This window comes from Colius striatus, chromosome 3 (genome assembly GCF_028858725.1).
Source record: "Colius striatus isolate bColStr4 chromosome 3, bColStr4.1.hap1, whole genome shotgun sequence".
Taxonomy (NCBI): domain Eukaryota; kingdom Metazoa; phylum Chordata; class Aves; order Coliiformes; family Coliidae; genus Colius; species Colius striatus.
In genome coordinates this window covers 64659382-64678168 of record NC_084761.1, presented here as the reverse complement: position 1 = coordinate 64678168, position 18787 = coordinate 64659382, and the positions used below count along the sequence as shown (strand labels likewise).

Sequence of the window (18787 nt, the reverse complement as noted above, 5' to 3'; positions counted from 1 at the left end):
GCTCAGCATTACCTGATTGTACAATGGCAGGAGGCAGAATGTAAAGCAATCCACAGCCTAAAGGGGTTATATTTTTCCTGCCCAAAGCCTGAGCAGAGAGAGAAAACAAATGCTCTTTGCTAACATAATACATAGAGATGGAGCTAGTAAAATTAATGCTTCTATGAATGGTGAAACTTCAGTCGTTGAATTTCCTGCAGCTTTATGCTTCCTGTTTATTTTCCTTTCATGCCATGCATACAATGGGGTGAGCTGTCCTCAGGGCTTTTTGGGTGCTCTGCATGGTCCTGCCTGCCTTGGCCAGTGCCTGTGGCTGTGGCCTGTGCTCTTGGCCAGTGCCTGTGGCTGTGAGTGGGGCTCTGTGCTGCAGCCACCTGTGTGGCACCACAGCTCTGCTGCACCTTTGCTCCCTGCACTGCTCCAGTCTGGGAGCAGGCAGCGGAACCAGTCAGCATGCTGAGGCCAGAGAAGAGAGGCACTGACAAATCATCCTCACAAATGTGGCCTCTCTTCTTTAGGAAAGCTCTCCAAAAAAAGATAATAAAAGTGAAACACGAACCTTTATCAGAACATATGATTCCTGCACACCTGATTTCTCACTGGGGAGAGGGTGGTAGTGGCAGCTGCCATGGGTGATCTGCTCTTGCAACTACAAAGTACCCATGTTTTTAATCTATCTTCTGTAATATTTCATCTGGTTACACAACCACTTTTATTTTACTATCTAGCATTTAGGTTAAAAGTAAAAAGCACTGGAGAGCTTCACAGGGAGACAGTTCACTCCTTGGCTTTACTCTGGGTTTAACCTGAAAGACAAGTTGTTCTTAATTACACCCACAGCTGAGTTGTGCTAGTAGAGGAATAAAACCATAGTAGTATCAAGCTTAAGCTGGGAAATGAGATTCCAGCATTGACATACGTGGCAGATGCTGGCACTGAGAGACAAGGCATTTCTGAGCAAGAGCTCTGCAAAAGATTGGAGCAAAATGTCACAAACCTCTGGAACACAAATATATGAATTGAAAAAAAAAGTATAAAAACACAAGAGACAATCTTCCTCTGTCTCAAGCTACTTGTTTTGACTATGTATCCTGATCTCTCTGTAACTGCAAGAGATAAGGTATCTGCAGTGGAGTTGACCATTTACCTCCTTTCTAAAACAGAGAATCGTTTGTTTTGCCATCTGGCAAAGTGTTGCAAAACACCCCAAACTGTTTGCAGGCCTAAGCCAACAGCACCGCGGGTGCCGCCCATTTCCAGGCTGCTTTCACCCCACAGCTCTGAGGCGCAGAAGAGACCCAGCAACAGGGACACAGCAAAACTCCTGTAATCACGCCTGCCGAGGTCTCACCAGGATTTTGATTGGGAAATGAGGAAACTGAAACTCGGGTCTCATTGGATTAAAGTGACATTCTGAGGGAAAGGGGGGAAAAAAAAGTCGAGGAGAATTTAGGCTAGGATTTTCAGTGTCATCCTAAGGCACAGGCAGCCCTGCCAGCCTTCCTGGCATTGTGCTGGGCAGCAAGGTGAGGACTCACCTACCTGCCTCCACTCACTGCTGAGCTACCTGGCAGTGCATCGGGTCTTGATGTATTCTCTGGTTTAATTTCCAGATGGGATCGTCTGGCTTTGGCCTGCCAAAATCAGGAGAGTCATGTTGGGTCAGGTGGGTTGAGGGCTGCGCTACCACTGATTCCAGTTTGCCATAAACACGGAGTGACAGAGATGGCCTGTACACAGAAAGTGTCTCTGATGACAGATGCTCTACATGTCTTCCAAGCCCTGTGTGGTTTGTCCTTTTGGTATTTCCTTCAAGTTGGCAAAATGACCAGCAGCTTTGTGTGCCAGTGACAGCATCTGAGTTTGGGTGGGAAGCAGGAGACAAGGACCAACCTTGCAGTGTCAGGCTTGTAGAGAGAGGTCACATCTTTTATCAGAACTACTAATAAAACAGGAGACACAGGCATTTTGAGTAACCTGCCTTCTTTTGCCTTTCTTGTGTCGTCAGCTCGTCAGGACTATCACAACCCAGAGTCTGTGACTTAAGGAGAAAAAACAGTATTCCATCTTGATCTTCTTTTTGGTTATTATAGCTATGTAATTGGATATTATAGTTCAACTGTGCCACCAGGTAAACAGACAGAAGAGCAATGGTGACATTAAAGTACTTGACATGATGAGTGATCAGATGGGATGACAGGCCAAATAATGAATCTCTTCTGAGAGCTACCTTTTGTATCTGTTTCCTTGGTTGCACGTGAAACCATTTAATGCAGCTGGATTTGGCTTTGGCCAAGGGAGGGAAACCGTTCAGCTGGATGGGCTGTGACTGCTTAGGACAACCAACCGTGCACAAGCACCTGCAGACGAGCAAGTGCTTGCAGATGAGCTGCAATACTCTTCTTAAGGAACAAGATTCCACCGGTTGGGAAGAGAGGGAAGAAAATGCGAGGAAAACTTTAAATATGCAGTCAGACAAAAAAGAGAAGGCTGCACAAACACCACCAGCTGCTAACAGATCTGCTAACAGGTTTTGTGTAAAAGCTCTCTGCAACTAGTCCATAAACTGTTTACAACTGGTTTATGTGCATTATGTGTCGGTTTGCCAAGGGATGAAACATTACCCTTTCTTTGAAGCTGACTGGGAACTATTAACATTTGCTTATCAGGCTTTTACATATCTAGCCCAAGGTATAATTTTATAAGGGTTTCCCACACAGAGAACTCTTGACTCTTCAGCCAGATCCACTCCACAAGTGAAATGGTGGTGGGAGAAGAAAAGAAATGCAGTGAAATTATACATAATTGCTTATTCTCCACCTCCATTACACAGGGAGCAGGTGAGTCAGCATTCCCATAGAACTACTTTACTGGGAAAGGAGGAGCTCTGCCTTGGCCTGGCAGCTGTCTGCCCTCCCCTCTGCTTTTGTTATCTGCATAAGAAACTTTCCTGCAGGGCTGGTTGCTGCTTATCAGTGCCATAACATGCATACCTGTGGAGTGTTTCTTTCTTCCTTCATTAGAAGGAGAGTTTGCCACCCCACACATAATTGTTTAATGCAAGGTGCTAATAGGAAAATAGTAACCACTAGCATCTGAGCTGTGTTTTTCAAAATAGTCCCACTAATTTAATGTACTACTGGAGTCCAGTTGGGTTCATGAGTCCAGGTGTCATGTCACACCATCTCCTAGCTTTAAATCACCTAAATAGCTGCTTCTGGTTGTTGTTATTTCTTTCTGAGGCAAAAAACCCCCTACCCAAGTATGAATAAATTGTGTTACTGCAGAACCACCATACAGAACAGTACTATTTCTTGTAGCACTGTACAGTAACAAGACTCCTGAGAAAGAGAGACACTTTTGTACCAGGCACTTTAAAACTGAATAAGACAGCTGTTATCTCCATCAACTTATCATCCACGTGGACATAAAAGACAAAGTCTGAGAGAAGTAAGAGTAATGGGGAAACCTCACGGTGGGCAGGTAAGGCTGGGAAAGTAACTTAAATTTCCTGAGCCTGAGCTGGAACTGCCTCCAGTAGCCCACATTCAGAGACTATCTCTCTGAAGGTCAAGGTTGATTATCTCCCAGTTATTTTTTTGACGTCTTAGCCTGGTGTATTTACAACTCCCAAGCACTCCCGGGCAACGGGTTTTTTGCCTCTCTCTGATCTATACTTGGGAAGTCAGCAGGTAGAGTGCTTCAGGAGCCTTGTTCCTGCATTGCATATCACTAATTAAAGAAGCCATTCCAAATAAAGGTCCTACTCCAATTATGTATTGTCAGCTGACAGTTTTCCTCCTCCCTCCTTTTTGTGAAGTGACAAACCAACCCTGCCCAGGGGCCTGAGGTCTTTGGCTCAGATACCAACTCAGCACCTTTTCAGCTGGATTACAGCAGCATTCTCCAAGGCAGTTTCCCCTAAATATGCCCCATCAATACCCTAGTAACCTCATCAGGACCCCAGTAATGATGGCAAATTCTGGAAAGAGATGACTTAAAATTGATGTCAGCTTTTACTACACCATGACAGGTTTCCTGTTCATCCTCTGGCACTGATAATCCACTTGCCTCTGAAAGAGTATCTCCTCGGTTATGTGGGTTTAGCAAATATGAGAGCAGGGCAACGGTCAGAGCGACAGAAATGACTTGTCAAAGAGAAGTGCAGGGAGATGGGGTACAGGATTGGTGAGTCATGGGTGAGCTATGCTCCAGAAACAGCTCAGCAGGGCCAGCTGCTGCTTTTCAGAAGATGAACTTGCTGGACTCGATGGGCTAGCACCAAAGGTGCAACAGAGAAGCTCAGCTTCAGCTGGCTCAGTGCATTCAGAAGAACATGCCTGCTCTTGCTTTAGGAGGACGGTCAGTTTGGTTTGCGGAGGTTATGGGAAGCTCTCTGGAGACCAGTCTTGCCAGACTAAATACACACAGGCAGTGAGTAGATGAGACATTTCCAAAAATTACTGTTCTGTTAGTAATTAAACACCAAGGAGGAAAGGCAAAAGAGCCAAAGCTTCAAAGAGGGTACTGACTTGGAAATGTGTTTGTAACTTGCAGTGACCATTTTAACTTAATGTAGAAGAAGAGCCTTAACTTAAACATTTATAACTGGCTCCTCCTTTTTTGGGTCACATTATGCTGTCACATAGGCCCTGTTGCAGGCTCAGCTATGCTTAAGTAGACCTCTCAGACACATAGTGTCAGAAGCTGCTACAGGGTCAGACAAGCTGGGGGACACACAGAACACTGCCTGCTTTGCTAGAAGGAGGCTTCATAAGGAAGTCCCTCCCCTTACTGGCATCTGTCTCTCTCCACCACCTGCAAGGGGTTGGTGGTGTGGCCAAGCCCCAGCATCTCCTAACTCTCCTCCTGAGTTGGGCAATGGTCCCTGCCACCCCCCAGCACAGGGGAAGCTGGCTTGGACTGCAGGAATTACGGATGGGAGGTAGGATGCTGGTTTGCCCATATGGGTGCATCTGTCAAGACAGCCTGGGGAAGCTCCCATGTGTGGGGAAGTTCCCTCTATCATCCCATCCTCCAGCCTCGGAGGGGAGGAAAATACCCCTAACATGGAGTGGGACTTTTCTCCCCACCGTAGCCACGAGACCTTGGCAAGATTCACAGAAGATCATTGTCTGCTTCAGAGGGTGATTGATGGGGGAATGTGTCTGGTGACCATTTCTGCAATAAGTGTCCCTGGAAAGCCTTCTTCACTTGTGAAAATTGACTACAACTAGAAAGGTAATTTTAATAATAAATAACATTTGGATTACCAAATCAAAGCCCGTGATTACACATGGTATGAAGCAAAGCTTTTAATATCTCATTACTATCCAGAAGACAAAGTGTTTGTTCTGCTTTGTGAAGCCAATATTTGATGTATCACTTATCTTTTTATTCTACCTCTGTTTCACTGGGAAAAAATGCCATAAAAGCTTCCACTTCAGTGAAACGGTCTATTAAACCAGGGCTAACTAAGCAGGATCACTTCCAGGTAGGATCTGCTGAAGCAGCCTGGCTCCTGTCCAGGTTTTCTCTGCCAGGCTTCACTCCAGCCCTGAAATGTCAAGATGCTGTATGTGTTTTTAAAGGACTGCTTTCCTCTAAAATCCACTGTGAGGGCCAAGAGATATGAATAACTAAAACCATTTCACAATGTTAAGCAAATTCCTTGTTCCCTGTCTTGTCTCCTGCTAAAAAAAATGAACTGTGTACAGCAGCTAGGGTGGCAGAGTGACAGGCTGCAGTACTGCAGCCAAATAAAAGCAGTGACAAGTAAAATGAATAGGCATTCTAGCCCTTGACAGTGTTCTTCATCCTCCTGGAGCACCTGAGTGCACTCAGACCAATATGATAGGAAAGGTATAAAAATTCCTCAGTAGAAAATAAGTCTGTTGTGGATTATTATTTTATCTCTTGGGTCTTTCTGTCTGAATTTGGTAAGGGCTAGATAAAGCAGCACCTTAATGCAGACACTTGCTTTCACTGAAAGTGTAAGAGGCTTTGAGTTGCAATGGAAAAGCTTTACTTTGCTGGCTAGATAAGTTATTGTTCATAGCTCTGGTCTGAGCAAATAAATGTTTCCATCCTGGAACAGTTTTCTGTAATTACTTCTTTAATTATTACCAATAAAAACGGAGCAACACTCCCACCATCTAAATTCTTAGTAATCAGATCATGGGCACAGCTGGAATAAGAGAGCTTGACAAGTACTCTCTAATTTAGACACCCTGTTAAACCTCTCTAGGGTACGTGTCCCTGCTGGTATAACCCAAACAAAGACGAAGAAATTATCCCAGGGATATATTTGCTCTGAAATGCGTTAAGGAAATTCTCTCTTCATGCTGTGAATAGTGTCGGGGTAGTGCTGCTGTCATACAGCATTATGGAGATAGACGAGTACCTGCTCTGGCTGGCCAGGAGGCACCTGGGCCATGCATCCATCCCCTGAGATGACATGGCTGAGCCACACCAGCAATGGGCAGGGGTCCACATCCCATGGAAGCAGTTTGAGCAAGTTACACACCACCCTGCAGCCATTATAGTGGGAAAGAAAAGGAAGAACACTGTTGTACAAGTTTCCAACAGGACTCTTCCCAGGGAGTCATGGGTCTTCTTGTTTTCTAAATTCATTTCAAGAGGAATATAAGTGTGGTTGGATTCAATCTGGTCCAACCTAATCCATTCTTAGCCCACAACAACTCTTGGTCCAATAGTAATATTAGAGTCTAGGGTCTTGTTCCTTTCTCTGTCTGTGGCCAGTTTCTGCTCTTACCTCAGAATTCATGGTTTTTTTCCAAGCAAATTATTTTATCTGCACTTAGGTGACATAAAGTGTCAACACTCTTTTCCATTACACTGGGGGTGTTTACTTGTATTATAGTAATATGCAAATACTGGAAATTCTTAACCATAATAATAAATCTCATGTTTTCTTTGGCATTTTTGGCTTTTGTTTTTGTTTGACTGTATTTTAAATGTCACCTTTGAGAAAGGTGACATTACTATGTAGCACTACACATAGTAGCAAAACACATTGCTATGTAGCATCTAAAAATATCAGTGCTACAGGTTATATCAGCATCAGAATGGTTTTTAGTGGGATAAAGGAAATACAGAAATAGATTTCACCATGTATCATGATTAAAGATGGGTGTAGGCACTCAGGAATATGTGGGTAATAGCATTAAAGTAAGAATTATAGGACTCTTGCAAACTGATTTATTTTCTTAATGAGCACTGGCCTGTAATTCAAGTTACCAATGTGATTTCTGCTGGAGAGCTTTCCTCCTTTAACATACCAGAAAAATAAACAGGTTTGCTGTGGGTGCATAAGTAAGCCTGGGGCCCAACTCCAGGAGAAAACTCAACTACTGCAATTCTACAGATAAAAAGTCATGATGCCCATGACGGTGGTTTTAAGAACCAAAATGATGGTATAGTCAGCTCCACTTGAAGACAGCGAAGCCCCACAACAGCAACCAAAAGAGAAAATTTCATAAATATTATTTAACATTTTAAAAAATTATCAAAACTTTAAAAATAAGCTGGATAGCTTATTTAACTTCTAGAATTTAAAGGGTTCCCATTTTCCAGTTCTTTCTCACAGAAAGGAAGGCCAGGCCAGGAGAGAGAATCTTTTGCAAAAGAAGAGCAGGATACTAATAGAAACAATGGATTCCAGTAGCTGGATCCCTAAGGGAGGTGATTACAAGAGTAAGTTGTAAACTTTGGCAATTCTGCAGAGAAAAAGCTGTGGATATTTGATGCTTCTGCATTAAATTTGCTGATTTTAAAACTGCCAGGTCTTACTGAAACAGCAAAATCACTGGAAGTAAAAGTCTCTTTTTGGAGGGAATGAGTCATCACTGAAAGTCAAGTTTAGAAAACAAAAGCTGTCCATTCCCATTACCTTTCAACATTAAAAAAAAAAAAGAATCACAGTAGAAGATTTAACTTCTGGTGTATCCTGTGAATTTGTGAACCTAGAAGTGGAGGGAAATACTTTCGTTAGGGACTTGAATGCTTCCCATCAGGATCTCTGAATGTGCCCCATTGATACCAGCTGAAGGGGTGGGAAAAAATGGGAAGAGTGAGCTGCAAATTCTGCTCACTGGTTTGGCTAATGTTTCTCAGGGAAGCCAACCATGTTTTATTTGACCAAAACCAATTAATGTCATTCATGGCGTTGCCACTCTGTGAATAAGCAGTCCTCCAAGTGTAGTATTAAATTATTAATATGATGGTAAGCATTTTTTCCCTACAATATCTGCTGATACATAACCTAGAATCTTTTTCACAGCTAGCTCATTGTGTAAACAAATTAAAAGTGGATACTCGAAATGACAAGAGACACGGAGCATTGCAAAAGCCAGCCCCAGACTCTTCCCTTCGCTGGAAGAGAGCTGTTGTTGCAGCAGTGGGCACCTCCCCTGTCCTAAGCTATTTGCAATCATTCCCAGTCAAGCTTTTTTCATGGCTTAGGACAGGGCCGTGCTCTGAACAACTTCTAGCCTCTAGAAATTTTTAGCTTAGGGGGCTGCTTGAGGCGGAGTTGGTACCTTTATAGTTAATAGGAACTCATGGCTTGGTGGGTTTTTTACTTCTGTGAATGTGCATGGGTGCTTTTTCGGATCCTCTCTGAAGTTTTTGGTACCTCAAAGCAGGATGTTCCACTGTTTAATTACATGCTGAAGGAAGATCCATCTCATTTTGTTTGCTTTAAATCTGCCACCTGCTAGTTTCGCTTGATGCTCTCTAGTTCTTATATTAGAAGAGAAAGGAAAGAATTCACCTCCTTTACTCATGACTGTGTATGCTTTCTCATCTGACCATTTTCTGTCGGTTATCACTTCTCTGTCCTAAATAATCCTGGTCACTCGAAGCTTTGAAACATTCTAACACCGAAGTCACTCCACAGTTTCAGTTACCTTTGTTGCTCTTCTCTGTTGACATTTCTATTACACTTGGGCATGCTGCAGCCCTCTCCATCCTCTCCATCCTGGCACATCTCACTAGCTTAGCAAGAATTTTTGAGCACTGAACTGAACTTTCCATGGAATTATTATGACTGCAAGATCTTATTTCTGAGTGGGAATTAGTTAGAAATTTCTTGCTTTCAACCACTTTGCTGCTCTCTAATCCCTGGCAAAGTAACCACGTCCATCCTAGTCAGAGAGTCATTAATACCACCTTAATACAATTTTCCTAGTTTGATTGTGTCTACAAAAATTCAGCTTTAGTTGCTGGAGTAAGCTACTTTAACACCTTCTTTTGGCATCCTTTCCCTCCAGCCACAGCCCCTCCAATACAAGTTGTGCCTGTCACTCCCATGTCCTACTGATTGTCTCCCATCCCTGCATATCTATGTAGCCAACATAACAATTCGAAGCCAGTCATCCCAGATCCCTCATCCTCATTCCACTGTGGCTTCATGGAAATCAGTCCCCTTATCTCTTCTCTTCTGGAAGTATCTGCCATGTGAATTTGTCCCCACCTTGCTGCTCCTTTGCAGTTGCTCCAGGGAGTTGTGTTGCTCCCCATCAGTGTGGACCCCTTCATCCTGCTTTTTCTGGAGAAGTTTTGGAGAAGATGCTCAGTTGAGCCTGGCAACATATATCTTCCTTCTAAAACCTCTCCCTTGCCCTTTCCTGCTTCACTGGTGTACATGTGGACCACAGCCACTTGCTAGGCCCCAGCTTTTTTTGGAAGGAGGTGGGTTCCTAACATCCATGGGTCCCTTCCAAACAAAATTATCCTGTGATGATGTTCTCTTCAGTGCAAGGACAGCACATTCCAAAGCAGGAGGATTTGTCACCCATGAGGGCACACACCCCACCCCATTGCTAGCTCAGTGTCCTCTTTATGTCCAGGGCTGCCACCACAGACGGTTCTCACAGCACCTGGCACTAGGGGAACACCTCCCTCTCCATTTGCTGTCTTGCTGGAAAGCAGACTATTCCTCAACCATCCTCCTGTGACAGCCCCTGCACAACTTCCAATGTCTTGTCATTGGCCCCACTGCTGATGGTAGTGCTTCATGTACCACACATACAGCTGTAAAGCTTGCTCATCTGAATATACATACATATATAGTAAACACATAGATGTGCGTGGATATGTACACTTCTGTCTCTCTCCAGAGACAATCTTTTGCAGTGTCTGCGTTTCAAATCTCCCCCATTCCTCCAGTGCTTGGGGCTTTTCTTTCATCATCTGCAGGTATGGCCAGGAATGGCATGTTGCAGCCTCTCCTCATGGAATTTTATATGCTCCAGATTGCCTTGGGACTACGTAAATTCTGCAGAATACCCTTGGTCTCTATGTATACTCCATAACTAATTGTAGTTTGCAAAGTCTGTTGAAACCTCAAGAGAGCTGTCTCTAGAAGTACCACAGCTGCTTGAGACTCTCTGAGTTCAAAGGAGCTGGTTTGAAATTGTCCTTGTTGTGGGAGTGTGACATAGCCTTTTTTTAAAGGCGTTTACAGTTGCAGCAGGTCTGGATGACAAGAGACCACGATTCCCACCTCAGCAGAGGGGGAAGAGATGCAGGTAGTGATGCAGTCAGTGCTGGTGGGGCTGAGCTGCAGAGCTTCCTGGAAGGTCTCTGAGCAAGCCTGCACTGAACCACGGGCTTGTGCATCCCAGGGCTTCTGCCCCCTCACTCCTAATTGCCTGGAGTCATCCAGCCCTAGGTCCTACCCTGTCCGGGGCTGACTCCTTCTTTCCCCCCCTCCGCCCCCGCTTCATTTAGGGCTTAGCGTGGGAGTTATTTCAATCTCAAGATGAGCTATACATAAAACATAAGATTTCCACTCGCAAGTCAGACCTGCATTAAAAAAAAATGAAAGGTGCCGTAGGAGCCACTGGTTCTATGGCAGCACCCGAGAGAGCACGCAAATACCCCTCATCGCAACGATCGACCGGTTCCCCGGGCGACCGGGGAGGAAGGGGCTACCCATGCAGCCCGAGTGGCGAGGTGCGGGGAGGCGATGCAGGCCGCGCCCGTGCCGCGCCGTGCCCGTGCCATGCCATGCCGCGGCGGTGACGGGCGCAGCGCGCTTCCGCGCCCGCCGCCGCAGCCCTGCCCCCGCCGCCTGCGCGGCCGGCCCGGCCCGGCGGAGAGGCGGGGGGATTTCCAAGCGCCGGCGGCCTCGTCGCTTCCTCTCCTTGTTTTGCTTTCGATCTGGACCTTTCTCCACCCGGGCGGAGGCAGTTAACTTTTAGTTTTGCTCCCGCGATTATTCAGCGCCCTGTTTTCATTTCCATTTCGCGTCCCCTGGCAACGGCGGTAACCTTGAGGAATTATATAAGGGCGGAGAAAACGGGCCGGAAAGGTAATTTGTGAATGTTTCCTTTTTTTTTTTTAAATTTTGTTTTTCGAATTTTATTTTCCCGCATTGCCGCCGTTTTCCGCGCGGGGCGGCGGGGCTCCCGCGGAGATGCGCATCGCTTTAAAAACAAAAGGTCGGGCTGCAGCGGCCGGGGCCGAGCTCCGTTCCGCCGCTGCAATTTGGGAAGGGGAGGAGGGGACGTCGCGGCGCTGGGGGGAGAAGAGGGCGACGGGTTGCGGCGGCGATGGAACGGGCTGGAGGGTGCCCGCCGCTTCCCGGGTGGGCAGCTCCGGGGCGCAGACAAAGGCGGGGGCGTTGGATCTGGATCTGGCCAGGGCGCGGCGAGGGCCGTAGCCGGGCCCCCCCTCCCTACACTTGTTGCGGGCCTGAAGGCTGCCGGTGACCCCGGTAAGGAACGTGACGGGGGGCGGCGGTGGCGCAGCGCGGGCGGCCGGAGGGGCTGCGGGCGGGGGGCGCGCTGGGAGGGGGGGGCGCTGCCCCCGCGGCTGCCTGAGGCCGAGCGGGGCGGGGGAGGGAGGGCGGACCCAGGCCGGCCCCCCTCCACGCCCGCCCCTCCCCCGCCCCGCGCGGCCGGTCCGTTACACAAGCGGCGGGGCGGGGCCTCGGACCCTCACCGTCCCGCCCGAGGCGCGTGAAGGGCCCCCCGGGGGTGGCTGAGGCGCCCGGCGGCGGGGAGGTCGGACCTGGCACTGCGAGGGGCCGGGGGAGGCGAGGAGGCGTTGTCGCGACAAGATGGAGCGGGGCCCGAGGGGCGGCTGGGCCGGCGCGGGTGGGTGCCGTGGGACCAGCGGAAGGCGGAAGGGCTGCGAAGTGCAGCGCAGGAGCGTTTCCTCGCTCCTGGGCAGCGGGCCCTTCCGCCTCTGTAGCTGCAGCTGGAAGTAAACACACCTCTAGAAAGCGAGCGTTTCTGTTTTCCCCTGCTGTGTAGTCTCAGTGGATCCAGCGTGAGCAAGTGCGTCATTTGAACACTTTATCAGACCCGAACCGCGCTGTCTTATGTTTTTCTGCACAGCACTGCACTGCTCCGTGCCAGCAAGTGTAGGGCCAAGCCCGGCACCTCTTCGCCCGGCAGAAATGTACGAGCAGGGGGTTCATTTGTCGACCGTGGAGGGTCAAATTCCAAGCATCTCGTCTCACAACATCTGGGGTCAAAGTTGCAAGTACGTGAAGAATTGGATCCCCCAGGCCAGGTTCCCAGAGATAGTTAGGTTGTTTAATTCCCGTTTTAATTGGTGCGACCACCTGAACAGAAGAGTGAGGGTTTTTTATGTAAGCATGGAACTCAGATAAAGGAATTTTAGAGTGCAGAGCATTGTGTATGGTTATAATTTAATAAGTATCCAAAGAGTGGGTGTCAGGAGGATGGGGCGACACTTTTTTGTGTAATGTCCAGCAACAGGACAAGGGATGATGGGCACAAGCTGGAACACAAACAGTTCCACTTAAGGAAAAACTACTGTAAGAGTGAGGGAGCCCTGGCACAGGCTGCCCAGGGAGGGTGTGGAGTCACCTTTTCCAGAGGTTTTCCAAACCCGCCTGGACACGTTCCTGTGTGACCTGATCTAGGTGGACCTGCTTGAGCAGGGGGTTGGTCTGGATGATCTCTAAAGATCCTTTCCAACCCCTACCATTCTGTGATTCTGCAATAATTTATAGCCCAGCTTACTATGCTGAGAACTTGCAGACAGCAGTATCTTGAACACAGGAGTGGTTATAAACTACAATCTCAGTTTCTAGAGATGAAATACGACATGTTTAAGTTTATAGTTGTTTTATTTAACTTTTAATGGATGTGCATATAATAACCTTTGCAGAATGCCTGCGTTAGCACCATAAAAAGAGAGTTGAGTGGAGCAGCAACATTTAAATTCACCCTAATGCGGAAACAGTGACATAATTATAAAAGTAGCAGAATTGATCTGTGAGGCAGATGGTTTCTGTCTGAATCACAATCTTTCCATGCCACCAGCCCCTTCAGAAACATCAGTGTCCTCTGGCCACTGTTGATAATGTCCTACAGGGGAATTACTTCCTGTGCCTCTTGTGTGCAAGTGTTGGTTTTCACTGCTAAGTGGTGATGGAAGGTTTGAGTGTGCCCACTCCTTGAACATGGTATTGCTCGGTCCTGGTCAAGTGCCACTACACAATTCTTCAGCCTGGTACAGGCATGCTGATGTGTAGGTCTGCTAACCCCACTGATGTCCCTCCAAGGCTGGGGGTCCCAGCTGCTTGGCAACAGTAGGCAGAGTGGTCAGTCATTATATTTGACAGGTGTCTTTGCAGTGCTACCCAGTTAACTTGCTGACTACAGAAGTGACAGAGTTCAGAAGTATCAGTCGGTCTCTTGAGAAGAGCTGTTCATCACGAACCATGTTACATTGAAAGGAGTAGCAAAGAGATATGAAATGAAGCACTCAGGCTGTTAGGAAAGGGAGTTAAAGATCCCAGTCTTCATCACATGGAAGTCCTTGATATGTTTGGACCATGTGGAGACAGAAGCAGAGTCTCGATGCGCAATTGAGGAAATGATGCAGGAAAAAAGGAGCTAAGATTCAAGAGGAAATGGCAATATTTTTGGAATAGAAAGAGTCTACCTTAGCATAATAGGCTTTATGTAAATAGATTTTCATCCAGGCTTTGTATGCCTAGATTAAAATATATATTTATTCGTATAGACTGTGTATATATTAATATAAGTTTAAACACCAAATGGTGGGGAGAAGCTGACAGGTGAAGAATGTAAAGTGTGCCATGACACATCGTCTCTTGAAGAGCGGCATCATCCCCATGATATTAAAACTGGTATTAAAATATCTCCATGATGTAACATTTGGAGTGTCAGAAACTTTGTGGAAGCTAACACTTTGTGTGAAGATGGCATAGAGAGGACACAGTGGCTTGCACATGCATGGTGGCATACTTTTTGTAAAGAGGAAGTAGCTGTTTTGGGAAGTAACACAGGATCTGATGAATTGATGTTCTAGGGCTGGGTAGGAAGGGTAGAGATTAGAGCTATAGAGCTGTCTGCCCAACCAAGATGTTGACAACGGCTGTTGTATGTTCAGGGAAAGTTGAGAAGCTATTAAAGTAGGAAATACAAAGAAAATATGGAAGTTGCTTCAGTTGCCCCCACATAGATTTCATCCCACTCCAACATGAAATTTGCCCAGGTACTAACTTTTTAGATGCCACAAAACCCTACTTTCTAAGTGTAGCTTGTCAGGATAGTGTGTGGGTCGATAGTTGTTGTGGGTAGCAACTCATGACAGAGTCCTGGCCAGCAAGAATGAAGTTCAGAATTTTATGTCCAAAATGCCAGCCAGCTGTGACATGACAGTGATCATAATGTGCTTAGACTCTGTGTTGCTTCAGGAGCAGCAAAGCTAAGGGTTGTTGTAGCAGTGTTTAATTTTCCAAAGTAAATCTTTGTAAAGCAAGGAAAACACTGAATAAAATGCTGAGAGGCAACCAGAAGTGTAAAATACTTGCAGGTGGCATGTAATTCTTCAAAGACACTGCAGTAGAGGCTCAGAGCAATTGCATGGCATCTGTTAGAAATGCCAAAAAAACATGACAAGCAAAGTATAGGAGCTCAGTAGAAGAAGAGCGACATCTTTCAAAAGTTAAAGCTTTGTTGCCAAATGAGAAAGGTGGAAAAGAGCATAAAATCTGTCTTGAACACAATAAGGTAGGGCAAAAAGAGTCATGGAACAAGTTGGTAAAGGCATGAAAACAATTACTAAATTCTCTTTGAAATGCATCAAAAGCAGGAAGCCTGTTGATAAGTGATCCATGTGTAGAAGGAGTGGCTGAGGAAGATAAAAGTCACAGCAGAAGAGTGAAACAAATTCTTTTAAGTCTTGCTTCACTGAGGAAGAGTTTTAGGAGATTCCCTTGCAGGAGAGTTTTAGGTTTTTTAAGGAGTTGGCATATTGGAGGATTTCTCCCATACTGAAGTGTCTGTTTGTTTCAGAACAAACCATTGAGAATGATGAAGTAGATGGTAGGCGGTGAACTTCAAATACAAAATTGCTGATATCTTGCCTGTTTGTAACTTGTTGCCTAGGCCTGCCTTGGTGTGCCAGGAATAGAAGGTGACAAATGAGCTGCTTTACAAGTTTTCTGGGGAGACCAAGAACTCCAGGGTGGTGATTTTTGTTTGCTTGTTTGTTTGCCAGGGATTAGTGAATGGAATTAGTGAACATAGGTATAAATGTTGTACACAGACAGAGGCTAGGCCTGACTTTTGTTGGGGAAGAATTGTGCATTACAAGTCTTCTAAAGGCATCACTGAACAGTTGTTGAGCTCTAGTGGATACAGTCCTTAAAGCAGGGGCAGTTTCAAAAGGGGATAAAATTACTCCGGGTTGTATTGACTTGTGGAAACAGACTCTATAACCCAAAGAGTTGTAGAGAAGGTATGTTTATTTGGCACCGGGTGCACAGGAGATAGCTGCACCACAAACCTGTGCACCCGACTCAGGCAACTTGCTTGATTATATTTGTTACAAAGTTACAAAATCATATGATGACATTATCCACCTATACAAAGACACAAGCTGTCCCCGATTTTGCATGTAAATAAGGTTTTTCCTTCCTTTCATTTGCTTGATGTCTCCCGGTGATAATCGGTGATGGTCTTTGGGGCCTTGGGGATGAGGGCTGGTAAGTCCTGAGGCCTGAGTCCTTTAGATATCACTTGGTCCCTCACAGAACCGGTTTCTGCCTTCAAGGAAGTTGGAGGACCCCGGAGGTATTGTGTAAGGGGATAAGCAAGACCTTTTTTTACAGCTTGTGTGTGAATTTTGTCCCGTCTGAAAAATAAGCTTTATACTATTGCGATCAGTTAGTATAAGGGTTATTAATACATGTTAGTATAAAGCTCTACATCAGTATGGTCATGGTCAGTTTGCACAATGAAAGGAGGTTGCCCCTGCAGATTCTGCCCAGGGTCTGTGCTGTTTAAAGCATGGAGGGAAGGATAGGTGGTGGTATGACAAGTTTGGTGGTTGTTTTAACTCATTTGGAGCATGAAGATCCTAAAGGCTGAACTGCAAAGACTGCAGAAGGATCTCACATTCAAAGTCCAGATGTAAGTTCGCAAATGAAATTCAGTACGGACCAGTATAAGTGTAATGCACGTGAAAGGGAAAGCTATCTTTCTGTACACAAGGATGAAGTTTGAACTGACTTTTCACTCAGGGAAAGATCATACAATGCAGATAATCCTATGAAAATATAAGCTCTGTGCCCAGGAGTTGCTAAGGAAGGAGAGTGCAGGTTAGGAATTCTTAGGCAAGAGTAAAAAAAAGAAATGGGAAACTGTCATTGTAGATCCCTGTTGCTCCCCTCTGCTGAATGTTGTTAACAGTTTTTGTTCCCTCATCTCAGAAAGGACATAGTAGAAGTTGGTGAGTTCCTGAGAAAGGCATCAAAGACCATCAGATGTATGAAAGAGTTCTGCAAAGGAGTAAGTAGCTTGGAAGGGAAGTGGCTGAAGAGGACGTGGGAATTTTTTTCAAAATCATTAGTGTCATGACGAAAGTGAACTGCTAATAGTATAGATAGGATAAATGCATCTCAAGTAAAACAAAAGGAGGCAGCTTCAAAACAATGGGAGGTGTTTGTCCTGCAGTACAGAAATAGTAATACTCATAGCAACTGCCTGTATGTCAGGAGTTTATGTGGGCTCACGAGTGATTAGGCGGTTTGTGGGAGACAAACTTGCTGTGCAACTTAGTAGTCAGAATAGTTCAATGTCAAATTTTGGGCACTGATTCCCCACAAAGAATTAGTGCAGATGCTGATCAAGAATTACTGCCTCCACAGAAAAGCATAAGCTACAGTCCATTGGCAGATAACACAGAGAAGCAAGACCATGCATTGTCCTTTGTTATGGGAACCTTGTGGCTTGAGATCTTATGAAACTTCCAACAACAACAAAAAAGATTCTATGATGGTCCTGTTGAATCAGTGCCGGTTACCCCTGGATTTATTAAGCTGATACAAATTACAGTCAGGTTAAGTGCATCCTGGATGCGTTCAACATTGTATAGGAGTGGTGCGCCAGCAAAATTCCTCTGATCTTTGCAGGGTTAGAACCACAACTTGTATTTTGTGGATCTTATATTGAAAATCATGGTCCCTTTGTAGGCAAAGAAGTAAAACTAATCACGTGTTACTCTTACTTATCTCTGTGACTCATTTGTAAAGATTGCCCTTTTGAAACTCAGTTCTTCAAAGGCTTCCAATGATTGTGATATTGAAGGCATAAACCATAAGGTACTATTTACAGAAGATTTATTATAGCGTGTGGTGCTATAAACTGTGATTAATGTAAAACATTTTCTGATTTGTCCTTTGAGATCATAATGCAAAAAACAAAATAACAAGCAAGCCAAAAAGATGCCGGGTACAGTGAATGAGAAGAACAGGTTTATTAGGCTGCATATTTGTGTGAATAACATTATGGAAAAAAAGACCATTCAGTTTAATGAATTAATTCCCCTTGTTTTTAATCAGAAATTTGTTGGAACTGTGTGAAGGATCTTCCTTGTACTAACTGTGAACTCTTGTGTTAAGACTAAAATGGATGAAAATAGCCAGTAAGAAGAACTGGGATCAGCAATTAACAGTTATTAACTAGTGGAATACATGCTAACAGTTAAAAGAGTTTAATGTCTGCATATATATTATGCACACATACACATCTGTGTGTGTATAAAATATAGAATTATATGTTTTGTATATAGCATAAATAATAAATTTTACAGCATATACTACTTAGTGATAGATGATAAAGCAATGTTAAATCTTGCTCTTCCAATTAGTGCTGCGTGTGTTTTCCGTTTCTTGGAAGTTGATGAAAAACTACCACTTTTTTTAATGAGCTAGGGAGAAAAGAAAGAAGTGGTAAACAGTAATGTTTGGCTTCTTAATATATAACACACTGCAAGCCCCACTTTGTGTATGCTGCAAATCTTCTGACCCCTTATGTTTGCTTGGGGGCAGATTGCAACAAATGTACAACAGCTTTTAGTACAAGGCAGACTTTAATCATGTTGCAACTTGGACACAGGCATCCAGGAGCAAATGGGCCTGCATGTGTCATGTTGTTTCACCCACGGTGCAGAGCTTAATTCTAACTTTAGATTATTTTAACGTTCATTTGTGGCTCTGTCGGTTGCTAGCTTGCAAGATGAGCACGGAAGTAATAATTTCCATATTCTTGGCCCTTAAAGAGTAGAGTGAGTTACGGTTTGATAGTTTCTCAGCTAACCTTTACAGGCTTGTTTTGTAGCTCACAGCATATGTGGTGTTAGGAGTGACGTTAAGGTGCTGCAAAAGCAAAAGTAGTTAAATTTGTCGTTTAGTTTGAACTGTGTGTGATGGTGGGTGTTGTCTAACCGTTTCCCTTTTGCTGTAAAACTA

General features: G+C 45.0%; 1 protein-coding gene across 3 annotated transcripts in view; it reads left to right on the top strand.

Annotated features, from left to right (window-relative positions):
• Positions 1-11077: 11077 nt before the first annotated feature.
• IRF2 (interferon regulatory factor 2) overlaps positions 11078-18787 on the top strand; it is a 44147-nt gene continuing 36437 nt past the window's right edge. For all 3 annotated transcript variants that reach the window (XM_061991890.1, XM_061991889.1, XM_061991888.1), the window contains exon 1: positions 11078-11338. The gene's annotated coding sequence lies outside the window, so the exon portion shown is untranslated. The remainder of the gene's footprint in view (positions 11339-18787) is intronic.